At 43.6% G+C, this 14,032-nt stretch overlaps 1 long non-coding RNA gene across 2 annotated transcripts; it reads right to left on the bottom strand.

Annotated features, from left to right (window-relative positions):
- Positions 1–5,156: 5,156 nt before the first annotated feature.
- LOC109552585 (uncharacterized) lies at positions 5,157–9,499 on the bottom strand. Of its 2 annotated transcripts, none has more exons than XR_004525269.2 (3): positions 8,935–9,499; positions 7,651–7,890; positions 5,157–6,019 (listed from the first exon to the last, which is right to left on the bottom strand). It is a non-coding gene; the product is annotated as an uncharacterized lncRNA (long non-coding RNA). The 2 variants fall into 2 exon arrangements; XR_002179430.3 differs by lacking the exon at positions 8,935–9,499 and adding an exon at positions 8,490–8,922.
- Between the last annotated feature and the right edge of the window lie 4,533 nt (positions 9,500–14,032).

Here is a 14,032-nt window from a genome sequence, read left to right on the forward strand (position 1 = left end):
GTGGGCTCAGTAGTTGTGGCACAAAAGCTTTGTTGCTCTGCGGCATGTGGGATCTTCCCGGACCAGGGATCGAACCCGTGTCCCCTGCATTGGCAGGCGGATTCTTAACCACTGCACCACCAGGGAAGCCCCAAAATTGCAATTCTTAAGACCCCCATAAAGCTCTTTGTTCTTTACAGCCTGGATGCTGATTACTGTTTGACAGTATTGCTGCTAATGCCAAGGGAACAAGCACTGAGGGTGGGACTTTAGGTGGCTGAAAAGCAAAGATTGTTCAAATGAACCTGAGAGACAACCACCTGACCAGCCATACCAACAACCCTTGGGGGGCAACTTCCCCTGCTGTTCGGTCTTGGAAAGTATGCCAGTTTCATCTTGGAGGCATGATATGAATTCAATTTCAATAAGCACCGTGACTTTCTCGAAGGTAAGATGTGTATAATTGATCTTGTATTTTTCCCAAACCAAAATAATTGTATTATTTATAATGTTACTCCAAACTGTCAGGTTTTTAATCCTAAAGGATAAATCAGTCCTTTTAAGATGTCTTCTAGGACACCCTCTCCAACCATAGGCCTTGATTTCTCTGTGGCTCGTCATCTTGCTGTGGGGTTAGGGCTGGGGGCCAAGGAAATTATCCTCTTTCTATCATCCTTTAGGTGAAAGTCATGTATTTAAATTGGGATTTTGAAAACTCCAAGGGCCTCCAAATTTTGCTTCATCTGAGATAAAATTCCCATCCTCCCACCAGCCATCGCTGGTGTCACCCTGGGGACTCGTGGACCCTGAGCCCCACTATGGCCCTCCCTCAACCATACCCTTTTCCACAGCATAAGGAGTCAACAGAACCAAGGAGATGTAACCACACAGAGCTGTGTCTCCTTTCTAGAACAAATTTCATATCCCTGAGACTCTGGAATAGCATGCCCACATGGCCCCAAATCTTTCAAGGGCCTCTTCCTCACAATTCTGTCCCCCTAAGTGTAAACTGAACTGTTGGTGTGTGCAGCCCTAGGCCCAAAGGATGGCCAAGGGGCAGCTTTGGCGGAGGATGTGGACAGAGCTTGGACATGTGACCTGGGATATATACACACATGCACACAATATTCTTTACAACGTGAGACAAAGCTGGGGGCGGGGGGGGGTGGGAGAAAAAAGGGACTCCTTTTCCAGATTCCGTGTTCCAGCACAGAATTCAAGAATGTTTAACTGAAACCTGGTGTTCCAGGTCTGTAGGCAAATATATTTTCCAGGGTAAGAGGATAAAACACATTTTACTTAGCAATTTGTTAGCTTGATTTATAACTTTTATTATTTCGATGTCCCATGGCATGTGACTTCCATTTGTACTCTTAGCTTGAGCCCTGCAAATATTGGGGGCAGGCCTAACCAGGCCTTCTCTTGTGAGGTTGATGTACAATCAGCCGTTCTCTTGTTCTATGGGGTTGGCCAAAAAGTTCGTTCGCGTTTCTCTGTAAGATGTTATGGAATATGAGGCGTGGGAGTAGAGAAGGAGAGGCAAAAGGGTCTTGAGAAGAGGGTAGAGGAAAGTCAGCGCCCCTAAATATTCCCTCCAGTCCATCTTTCACAGGTTGCTGCGGGGATCGTTCTTTTCGGCTTCATGGCTTTGTATTTATGTTTTTAAACATTTGATTGTGGAAAATCTCAAACGTATCCAAAAGTAGAATAGAAGAATGAACTCTCATGTCCCCATCACCCACCTGAGTCATTGTCAACTCATGGCTAAACTTGTTCCTTTTCCATCCCCACCCACATCCTGCCCCTCCTCTATTATTCCAAAGCAAATCTCAGATATTGCATTTTATATGTAACTATTTCTGTGTATATTTCTAAAAGATAAGGATTCTTGGAGAAAAACATAACCACCATAACATCACACCTGAAAACAATTAATAATGTTAATGTCATCAAATATCCAGCCAGCTTTCAAATTTCCAACTGTTTTTAAATGTCACAAAATTTTTATTTTATTTTTTTAGTTTGTTTGAATCTCGATCTAAATAAATAAGTCCTGTACACAGTAATTGGTGATATGTTTCTTAAGTTTTTTTCTTTTTATTAATTTTTATTGGAGTATGGTTGCTTTACAATGTTGTGTTAACCTCCACTGCCCAACAAAATGAATCAGCCATATGCATACAGATATCTCCTCCCTTTTGGACTTCCCTCCCATTTAGGTTACCACAATGTACTAGGTAGAATTCCCTGTGCTATACAGCAATGTTCCCATCAGTTGTCTATTTTATACATAGTGTCAATAATGTATATGTGTCAATCTCAGTCTTCCAATTCCTCTCACCTCACCCCTTTCCCCCTTGTATCCATACATTTGTTGTCTACCTTAAGTTTCTTTTAAATATCAGTTTCCTCCTCTTTTTTTTTCCTTGCAATTTATTTGCAAGGAAACTAGATCATTTATCCTATAGAGGTTTCCACAATATAGATTTTACTGATTACATCTCCATGGTGTCTTTTAATATTTTCTCCTGTCCCATGTATTTCCTGTAAATTGCTACTTGAATCTAGATTTAGGTTGAAATTTTTGGCAAGAATACTTCACAGGAGCCATGTGATATCTGGTTGTCTTTGTGATATTAGCAGATGTTGCTGATCCAGTGTCACTACCCATTAATTAATTAGGAGTTGCCAAATGGTGATATTCCAATTCTATAATTCCTTCTTTGTTTATGAACTGAATTACTTCTATAAAGAGAAACTTCCCCTCATCTACTATTTGGTTACCCGGTAGTACAGCCTGTATAGGAAAGACAGATAAATGCTCAAAGATAATTATATGTCTTTATTAATTTTCAAAATAATGAATTTGCTCATGACCATACTCCAAAAGTGACCAATTAAATTTGTTTTAGTATCATTATGAACTCATGGAATTAAACATATTTGATGTATTCAATCCATTGAAGTTTTGCCGTTATTGATGCTAAAAGTGTCCATCTTTGGCCAGAAGGAGCCTCTTCAAGTTGACTTCTGAGTCCTTCTGACACTATCCTAGCCGTCTTTGAGGACTTCCTTCCCATCTGGTATGATAGGCTCCTCATGTTCATTTTCTACCCCAGCCCTGGAATTAACATTTCTTCATGGAGCCCTAGTCTTTTGTCGGGAAATGGAATTTCAAGACTAAGATCTGGGCACCGAGGGTGTTCACTGCTACAGGATTGATTACTATTCCTAGATCTTTTCAGAGATCAGAGCTAGGGAATAATGTTTTCTGTTAGTCTTAAAGATAAAACTTATAAGTTCATACTGATACTTTCAACTCAAATTCAGGGCTACGGGGCTTTTGCATAACCTCTTATTTCTTCCACCTGCATCTCCTTTCTTCCATGCTAAGAATCTCATTTCTCAAATACACCAAGAAAGGGACTTCCCTGGTGGTGCAGTGGTTAAGAATCTGCCTGCCAATGCAGGGGACACAGGTTCAATCCCTGGTCCGGGAAGATCCCACATGCCACAGAGCAACTAAGCCTGTGTGCCACAAATACTGAGCCTGCGAGCCACAACTACTGAGCCCACACCCACAACTACTGAGCCTGCACACCACAACAACTGAGCCCACATGCTGCAACTACTGAAGCCCGCACGCCTAGAGCCCATGCTCCACGACAAGAGAAGCCACCACGATGAGAAGCCCGCGCACGGCAACGAAGAGTAGCCCCTGCTCGCTGCAACTATAGAAAGCCCGCGCTCAGCAACGAAAACCCAACGCAGCCAAAAAAGAAGACAGCAAGAAATATATAATTAGAATTTCACATAATTTCTCATTGGCTTCATCCCACATTGCACACACAAGTCTCAGAACACCAATACCAATTCTCTCACCAGCCAAATGATTGCTGAAAACAAGTTAAGATTGTTTGTTTGCAGTCCTTTTTGTCCTTAGGTCATATCTCTCTATAGGTGTACAGTCAAATTACTGTGTTTGGAACAGTTCCCCTGTGTGCTTACCCCACTAACCATATGCACACTTATGCTCATTTGTTCCATTTTACTTTTAGGAATTCTTTCTTTATTTTTATTTTATTTTTTTTGCGGTACGCAGGCCTCTCACTGTTGTGGCCTCTCCCGTTGCGGAGCACAGGCTCCGGACGCGCAGGCTTAGCAGCCATGGCTCACGGGCCTAGCCGCTCCGCAGCATGTGGGATCTTCCCGGACCAGGGCACAAACCCGCGTCCCCTGCATCGGCAGGCGGACTCTCAACCATTGCGCCACCAGGGAAGCCCTATAGTTTTGTTTTTTACATGAAATTTTTACTTGGTTCCAAAGTCAAATACACAAGCCAAGCTTTATTCAAAGAAGTCCAGCTTTTCTCCCCATCTCCTCCACACTGTACTCTCCCTCCCCCTATAGGTAACCACTTTTCATTGGTTTATCCACTGCTTGTCTGTTTTAAATATAAGTAGATACAGTTGTATGTTTATGTATTTGTATCCCTGCCTTTCTTAGATAAATACTATACACACATTCCTTTTTGGTTTTTTTAATTTTCTCTGTTTTATTTACTTTTATTTTATTTATTTATTTTGGCCGGGCCGTGTGGCATGCAGGATCTAAGTTCCCCTACAAGGGATCGAGTCTGTGACCCCTGCATTGGGAGCACAGAGTCTTAACCACTGGACCACCGGGGAAGTCCCACACATTCCTTTTTTACTCAGAAATATATCATAAGTGGAGATATCCCTCATTCCCTTCTACAGCTGCCTAGTACTTCTTTATTCGACCAGCCTTTTGATAGACAAGTGGGCTGTTTCCCATTACAAAGTCCTGCAATTAATTGATTTTGTATTTTGGTCTGAGGTCATTTGGATGCAAATCCTAGACATTATCTTTTCACAGAGAAATCTTTCTAAAGTACAGATGTGGTCAGGACTCTCCTCTGCTTAGAATCCATCAATGGTTCCTCCTCACTCTTAAGATAAAGTCCAAATTCCCTAGCTCAGCAGACAGTGCCCTACCAGATCCTACCTTGCCCAGCTCACCAAGCCACCTGCTGCTGCTCTCTCCCTAGCACCTCTCATGCCCCTCTCCACCCAGGAGGACAGGTCCATACTTCTGTAACCAAGCAAGAAGGGCTTGTGCATCCACAGCGCAGAAAGTCAAACTCCTGACAGTGTGTGTTAGCGGCAAAGTGAGGGTTTATTGCAGGGCGCCAAGCAAGGGAGTGGGAGACACGCCTTAGATTCACTCCCACTCGGTCTTTGAGTTAGAGGGTTTTTTAAGGGGAAGAACAAAGAAGCTGGGGTTAATAACGGTCTTGTGACATTTCTTAATCGTAGTTTCAGAAGTCAGGATGTCTCTGGTTTACTATCTCTGGCCAGGTGGTCCATGGCTTGGGGGTCTGTTAGCTCATCTTGTCCTGGAGAAAAAACCTGAGTTTGTAGGTTAACGATGTTATCGACAACAGCAGTTTTAGTCATCTGACTCTGGTTGATTAGTGTTCAGTTAGCACAGGATTGAGGTCAGAAGGAGCAAGAAAGGGAATAATTTTAGACAGAGAGGTTAATCAAACTCAGCAGGGGAACTCGGTTTTAGGGGTCTTGGTTTCACTACCCCTGACTTCATGCTGCTTACACATTCTCTATTGTCTGCTTAGAAGCCTTTTTGTTCTTCTTTTATTCACCTTCTTTTCTTCAGCCTGTGTAAACCAGTTGGTATCAGTACATGGATGCCTGAACTGTGATTTTTCCCATGTTTATCCCCTCACCTCATGGTTCCTTCAGAGCTGGAGCTGACAATATGCCCAACGCCAAGCAGAAGCCCAGCAGCTCTATGTGTTTAGTAAATGTTTGTTGAGTGAATGAACAATTGTCTTTCCTTTCAAATAAACAAAATCAGCTTCAGGTTATAGTCATGCCTCTCGTCAACCAGAGAAGAAGCTGCACTATAATGAAATCTCCTTGGTGTTTTCTTTTTGTTATTCTTCTGAAGGAGAAAATTTCTGCCCATTAGGTGTTTATAAGAGAGGCCAAAGCTATCATCACTGTGGAAAAAAAAAAAAAAAAGGACATTATAATCCAGAAGCTCAAGTAGTCCAAGAATTTTATGACAAAAAATCTGGTTCTGTTGGAAAAAAACAGACTCAGAGCCAACAATGTTGGGCAGAGAAGGGAAGGCCCTGGCTGACAGCCCTCCCTACCACGGGTCCGGGGTCCATCTCACATTTGGTCCCTTCAGAGTTCAGGAAGGCCCCCTCTTCACTTCTGAGACCCCCACCAGGGCAGGCCCAGACAGCATCTGGGCCACTTTCAAGGTGGGTCTCTCACAGCTTGGAAAACCCATTCCATTTAGGTCTACCTGTTGGCTCAGTCTGCCTGCCTTTTTTCCTGTCTGCACTGAAGGTGGCTAAAGACAGGCGTGTCCTGCTCGGGGCTTCTGCCCTCGCATGCCACTAGGAATCAAGCCTCAGCATGCAAAGTCCTCACTGTGCACCATCCCTGGGGAGGGGCGTGTGAGGCGTGTGGCTGCATGCACTCTTAGGTTTTTCTCATCTTCTGTAACCATTGCTATTTTGGTGACACACATCCCAGGAAGCTCATGGGCAGCTCAAGAGAAGCCTGGGGAGAAGAGAGAGAAGTTCTGGTTTGAAAAGAGGTCAAAGAACCACAGAATCAGAGGAGCTCATATTGCAAGGGATTTGGGTACTCACCTAGGACGTTCCAAAGAGGATGTGTCCCAGGGATCACAAAAGAGGCCCCTGTTTAATCTGTTTTATAAATTTAAGTACCAAGGGGTACTATCTCACTTGAAGAAAGAGTTCTGATTTTTTTAAATCTGCAAAATATTGACCCTCGTGCAGCTTCTTGCCTGACACAAGAATTTCCTTTATTATGGCGTCTCTGTTACAGGGTCACCTAGACTTACGTGCTCCCGGAGCAAGGGGGCTCCCTATCGCCCCTAAGATGCCATCCCATTGTCGGGCAGCTCTAATGATCAAAAGGATCCCCGCACACCTCTCCGTGGTTCTCTGCATTGGTCCTGTTCCTGGTCAACTTCCCCAGGTCCAAGCTGTGGCCTGTTGAAGGCGGAGCTCACCTCCTCCCCCTTCTCCCCACCTCACTTCTCCCTATTAAATGTCCTAGGGTCCTTGGTCTGCTCCTTTGATATTTAACAGATCATTACCTGCCCTAAAGGGATTCTCTCGTCAGAAGTAAAAATGTTTTATGGCTATCACTTCAATTTGCTGTGCTACTGATTCAAAATAGCAGCTGTGTGTCCCTTTAATGGGTTTTATTTTTTTTCCCAGTTGTTGAGTGCTCTCCCTTTTCAAAGGTGTGAAGATTCAAAGCAGACTCTGGCAGGTCTGAGATTTCCTCGCCAGGCGTTTGTTTCACAGCACTCGCCTCCCTCTCCCCCTCCTGTCATGGAGGCTGTGGCTGTCAGAGAGTAACCACAGCCCTTACAACGAGGCGAATTCAGATGCACAGAAACACAAAGCCGACTTTCTAAACTATTATTAGCAAAGCAATTTGAGGACCACACCAATAGAACAGCAGGCCAGATACATGGTTCTCACACTTGACCCCTAGAATTACCTGGAGGGCTTGTTAAAACACACTCCCAAGTTTCTGATTCAGAAGCCCTGGGTGGGGCCTGAGAGTGTGCATTTCTTACCTGTTCCCAGGTGATACTGATGCTTCTGGTCTCAGAACTACACTTTGAGAACCACTGGATTAAATGGAGAAATACCCCAAAGAAAGCAAGATTTCAAAAAATGGAAGTGTTTCTAAGTGCCCCGTAGGAAAGCGTGCAGCAGGATCCGCGTGCTCCACAGGTGCCTGAGTTCATCGAGGTTCCTTCCTCAGGTGCCTCATCTCCCCCAGCAGCATCACCTCCATGTGCAGTCTCGCAGGGCTGGAAGTGGAGCAACGGACACGTTAGCCTTGTTTGCTGACCATTTCATCTCAGAGCCCAAGGGAAACTGCTCTTGTGGACCCAGTTTTGGCCCTTAGGGGAAAAGTGGGCAAGAAAACAGCCATTTCCTCTTGGAGGCGGCAATAATCAAGAGAACGGCCCTCAAGCATTTCATCAACACTCCCGTGTATGCCTGAGGGCCCTGCAGATGTGTCCTAGGGACCTGAACAAGGAAATTTTCAAAATTCTGAGAAATCTGGTTCCCAGGAGATGTGGTTCCTAAGAGATGAGAAACACTTTAAAATAACAGTAACAGCGACCTGACTTTGCGATCCTAGAGGATGCTAGGAAGGAAGAGAAGCTGAGCAGGGAAACAAAGTAGGAGGCTGGGCCGTCATCAGGGCAAAGAGGTGTTAGAGTCTGGGGAATTTGTTTTGTTGGTTTTTAAAATATTTAACACCACCTGAGCATCAAAGACTGACAACAGACTGTGAAATCTCCTAGTCCCAAAGAGAGCGGGCAATTAAGTTTAAAGGGCAGAAGCTGTCAATTGGTGGCCAATATATATATAAAAGGAACCTTCCTCTCTGGCATCTCACCTTGCAGCCTTATCAAAGGTTTGCCCTTCTGTTGCTTCGAAAGTCACTTTATTGAGATTTTGAAATGCCAGGGTTTTCAAACCTGCAGCAGCAGCTATCCGAACTTAAAGGAGTTTAATCAGGTGTGTATTTCCTGTTTTAACTTCTGAGAGAAACTGCTACAGTACTCACTGAGGTCTGACAAGAACTGTTTCACAACAGCGGGTTCCAGAGCTTTCCTTCATGTCGTATTTTGGCCACGCTTGCTATATCTCTCTATTATTACCTAGCAAGGAAAGAATTTCCCTTTTTTTTTTTTTTCTAGTCTAATCATTCCCCATGAGAAAAACAGTCTGCTTCTCTGTTGAATAATAGGCCCCAAAGCCTGTTAATAAAAATCAAAGTCTGTTTAGAAATTAACAGTAGGTAAGAATCACATCATTCATGTTAATCGTATTTTTGCTACCTGATAGAGCATAAAAAGTAGATTGTCTTTCTGAGTGTGCTTTGAAGGAGTTGGTTCTGTCTCCAAAATGTCTCTACCATCTGTTGCAACCACAGTTGTCTTCCCTAGGGCTCGTTATTGCTTCCTAGATGAGTCAACCCCCTCTTACATGATCTCCCCACTTCCACTCCCCTTCCCTTCTTATCTTGCTAATGATCATTCTCCACACACTCCCCCAAACACAGATCCTCTCCTAGGGCCCACAGATCAGCTCCACACACCTCTTGGGGGAGTGGAGGAAGTGCACCAGGGCAGCACCCTGAGCTACCTTCAAGGTGCGTTTCCTGTACCTGACCTGTCTTTCCAGCTCCACCTTGCCCATTCTCATAGTTCAGCTCTTGCCTCAGACTCATTGCTTATTAAGTCATGCAACCAGGAGCGCATTCACTCGTCAGCACACACTACACCCCGATTTTGATCTTGGGCAACAGGTTAATAATAACAATAAGAACAGCCAATATTTACTGAGGACTCTCTGTATGCCAGGCACTGTGCTAAGTCCTTTCAGGTAAGAACTCATTTGATTCACACATGACTCTACTAGGTAAATACAGCAACTCATCAACTCCATTTAACAGTCATGAGACAGAGACTCAGAGAAGTTAAGCAACTTGCCCAAGTTCAGGTTTCACAGTTCATGGTTCATTCATTCAAATAGTTTTTGGAGCACCTATTATGTTCCAGGCATTGTCCTAGTTGCTTGGAAAACATGAGAGAAGAAAACAAAGAACTCTGCCCTCATGGAGCTTACATTCTGGTGGAGGGAAATGGACACGAGAACAGACGTTATAAGTAAATTATATAGTGTGTTCGAAGGTGATGAGTACTATGGGAACAAAAGAGGAGCAGAACTTAGGGAATGACGAGTCAGTATGTGGGCGGCAGGTTACGGTATTAAATAGGGTGGTCAGGGTGGCTGCATTAAGCAGGTGACTTCTTACCAAGACCTGAAGGAAATAAAAGGAGTTACCCTATGCTATCTGGGGGCAGAGCATCCTTGCGAGAGGGAAGAGCAAGTGCAAAAGTCCTGAGACTGGAACGTGCCAAGTGCCTGGTGTGTTTAGGAATTGTAATGGTGTCCAATGTGGAGGGAGAGGAGTGAATAAAGGAAAAGGGCATGAGGTCAGAAAGTTATGTGAGAAGCCAGATCGTGTAGAATCCTCTAGCTATTTCGTTTTTACTCTGAGTAAAATGGTAAAGTGGTGGGGTGGGCAGGACCAAGTCTATTCTCTGGTCGCCTAGTAGGAAAGAGATTATGGAGAAGGGGAGTCAAAGATGGAAGCAAGGAATAAGAGGCAATTACATGAATCCAGGCAGTACCAGTGGAAGGGTGAGAAGCGTCTGGATTGGACTCTAAAAGTTTTGGGCTTCGGAGAGTGATTTAGAGACCTAAGTGCCTAACCCCGCCTTCCTCCAATTCTACTCTGCCTCCTTGCAGGTAGTTACACAGGAGTCTCTTTAAATTATCACAGATTCATTTGAAATCACACACCCCAAAGAGGAAATAGTTCATTTAACTTCATTTAATACTAGCACTACAGTTTCTAAAAATAACTTTCACCTTTTAAATTTCCTACAGACACTTTTTGAAAGTTAAATCCATCATCTCCACTTTTAAATTCCTCTCATAAAAAGGCTGTGTTTCTTCCTGTCTGTTTAAATCATATTCCACACTGAAATTGGTTATGTAACTTAGGAATGAAAACAATGTCATGCCTTACTTTTCGTATGTCTCCTGGGAGATTGCTACAGGAGGTGGAGTGGGGAATCAGTAAAGTCATAACCATAAAGCAATTTAATCTACTTTTTCTTAATTAAATGGGAAATATAAAATTCTTTTCAGTAAATGTATTAAATATAAAACACACTCCATTTCCAACTGGTTGCTAGGTAAAGCAGCAAAGACAAAGCATCAGAGCTGGAAGGAAATATAAAGATCGACTCCTCTGATCTCTTCCATAGCCCTCTGATGAGAAACCAGACCTGGGAATGAAGAGAGCTGCCTGGATTGCACTGAGGTTAAGTGGCTGAAGCTCAGGTCCACCTTCAGACACCAGCCTAGTGCTTTACCCAGACACAGTGATGCAGCTTCCTGTCAGAAAAGACACAGAAAACAAAATTATGGGCTTTCAAACCTAGACTCTTAAAGCAATATGCAGAGCAACTAGACCAGTGTTTCTAAGTGGGGCGATTTTGCCCTTGGGGGACTTCTGGCAACGTCTGGAGACGTTTTTTTTATCTGTTACAACTGAAGTGAGGGTGCTACTGGCATCTCACAAGTAGAGGCCAAGGATGCTGCTAAACATCCTACTGTGTACAGCCCTTCCTTGTCCCCAACAAAGAATAATTCAGTCCCCAAAGTCAATAGTGCCAAGATGGAGAAACCCTGAACTAGAACCAGTTTGTCAACACTCAGCTGCATTTTAGAATCACCTGGGTGTCTGCAGACCAATGAATCAGAATCTCTAGGAGAGCGGGTCAAGCATCAGTGTTTTTGGAAAGCTCTCCAGGTGATCATAATGTACCCAAAGTTTGAAAATCACTGGTTCAACCCCTACAAATTGGAAAATGAATCACACCACCAACCGAAGAAGATATTTAGCCCTTACTATGTGTCCACCAGAAACTGGAGGAGATATAAAGCACTTCACAGCACAGTCCTTGCCTTAGGGAGCTCACAGTCTGGATGAAGAACAGACCAGGAATCACTATCATTTGTTGTGGGGTATTTAGGTGACGAATGAAGATCCACTCCTTCGGGATCTTCATTCCCAAAGAATGAAGAAGAGGAAGGGCTTTAGCAGAGAGAAGGCAGCAAAGAGCCATGAGAAATCAGAGGGCTCCTGAGTTGTCACCAAAGGTGGGTTTATTGGTGGGACTACTTCACTCATTTTGCATCTTTGTATATGTTTACTTCTATGATCAGAAAAAGCCTTATTTTTTTCAGTCTGCTAGAATTGGGTTAACCTCTTAAGGTACGTTACTTTACCCTCCAAATTATAATTATACATGATTTAATAATATTAAATATAATGTATGTGCATTACTAAGCCCAGAGAGACTGCTTTATTGCTTTTTTAAAAAAATTATACAGGCAATTCGGTGTAACTGATACATTAAGAATATAATTGTCCCCTTACAGTTATTGGGTTAATTAAACCCATCTTTCCCATTGGGAATTGTGTCCCTTAAGGATATCTTGTTCAGATTCTTTAACTTGCCTGTCATTTTTGTGGTTACAACTCCTTCACTTCACAGTATAGGACACAGTATTTAAGACATAGTCTTTTTCATTTTTAAACTAGTGTCTATTCAAAACCTTTTTCCCCTCCTTCCTAGAGGCACTGGTGGTTATAGGCAGTGGTTTTCAACTCTAAACAGACCCAACGCTCCTTGTAATAAAAATTATGTGGTTAATAGCTGGTTTACTATGTTGAAATAGAATTCATATGTAGTATAACTTATCTACATATAAAATTTTTTTAAATCAATATATATTGATTGTCCCTTCTCCCCCATGTATTCTCCATGCTCCTATGACCTGCTCTGGGCCCAGAGAGGTAACCTCCACAGACTGTATCCACCAGGGGTTCCTGTTGCATTAGGCCAATAGGAGGCACTGATACAAAGGCCACAGCAAAAGGAGAGAGGTGAGGGTATTTATTCCCTGCCCCACTGAGGTACCAACAGTGTTGACATATCTCTGTAGACATATAGTCACAGCTCATGTGTGGGGGGGGGGGGTAAACTAGCCTGCTAAGGCTGCCATAACCACAGGCTGTGTGGCTTCAACAACAGACATTTATTTTCTCACAGTTCTGGAGGCTGGAAGTCCAAGGTCAAGGTGCCTACAGGGTTGATCTTTGGTAAGGCCTTTCTCCTTGGCTTGAAGACAGCTACCTTCTCTGTGTCCTCACATGGCCTTTCCTCTGTCCCTGGTGTCTCCCTCTCTTCTTTTATGGACACCAATCCTATTGGATTAGCGTCCCACCCTTTCATCTTTAAAGGTCCTGTCTCCAAATGCAGTCACATCCTGAGGTACTGGGGGTTTAGGACTTCAGAGTATGAATTTGGGAAGGGTATTAGCTCAACATGTAAATACTTGGGAATGACTGTCCCCAGAAGACATCTTGAAGTACTGCTGTCGGCTCTTTGCACCATGAATGGGCTTGGGTACAAATGCAGATGGATACCGGGGTTTTTATCAGAGACTCAAATACCGCTAGTGGCCATGTCATTTGGGACCTCGTTTTCTGCAATGGTGAACAACTCCTGGAAAAGTTCTAAATAAAAGGAAGCCCAACCTTCCTTTGATTTACATAGTAGTTGAATTTCTGGAAATGCAGTGTACATTAAAACCATGTAAAAACTACTTTGTTTAAAATGGAGTTTGCTTCTAGGCTCAGATGATCATATCCAGGTCTTTTATCTACATGAATGTCCACTGGGACATTCTAAAACCATGTGGGACAAAGGACACTTATCTCTTGTGCAGGACTGTCCCAAAAATGGCAGGGCACCTAGGACCCCTGACCCTGCCCTTCAAATGCTCCCAAAGTGCCCCCAGGGTGTGCCCCCCAAGCACAAAATTCCAGGGGATTGCAAGTGGGGTGGGGTACTTGTGGCCTCTGCTGCCCTCTGCTCCTTTCTGGCGTTGGAGTCTGGGAGGAGAGGTGGGATGGCAGGGGGTGGGGAGAGATCACTGTCTGTAGTGAGGATTCTCTCCTCTCTCAGGTGGTTATCATGATTCTGTGGCTCGCAGTGACCGATTAGGCAAATCTTCTGTGGAACTCATGTGAGTTTGATTTTTTCTTTTTTAAATGATCTTTTTGAGATATAATTCACATACCAGAAAATTAAAGTGTACAACTCAACAATTTTTAGAGAGTTCTGCAACTGTCACCGCAATCTAATTTTAGAACATTTTCATCACCCCCAAATAAATCAGGGACTCAATAGCAGTCGTTACTCATACTGTACCCCCAGCCCCAGGCAACCACTAATCTACTTTCTGTCTCTGAAGATTTTGGAATCATACAATATGTGGTCTTTTGTGACT

This window comes from Tursiops truncatus, chromosome 2 (genome assembly GCF_011762595.2).
Source record: "Tursiops truncatus isolate mTurTru1 chromosome 2, mTurTru1.mat.Y, whole genome shotgun sequence".
In the NCBI taxonomy this organism is placed as follows: Eukaryota; Metazoa; Chordata; class Mammalia; order Artiodactyla; family Delphinidae; genus Tursiops; species Tursiops truncatus.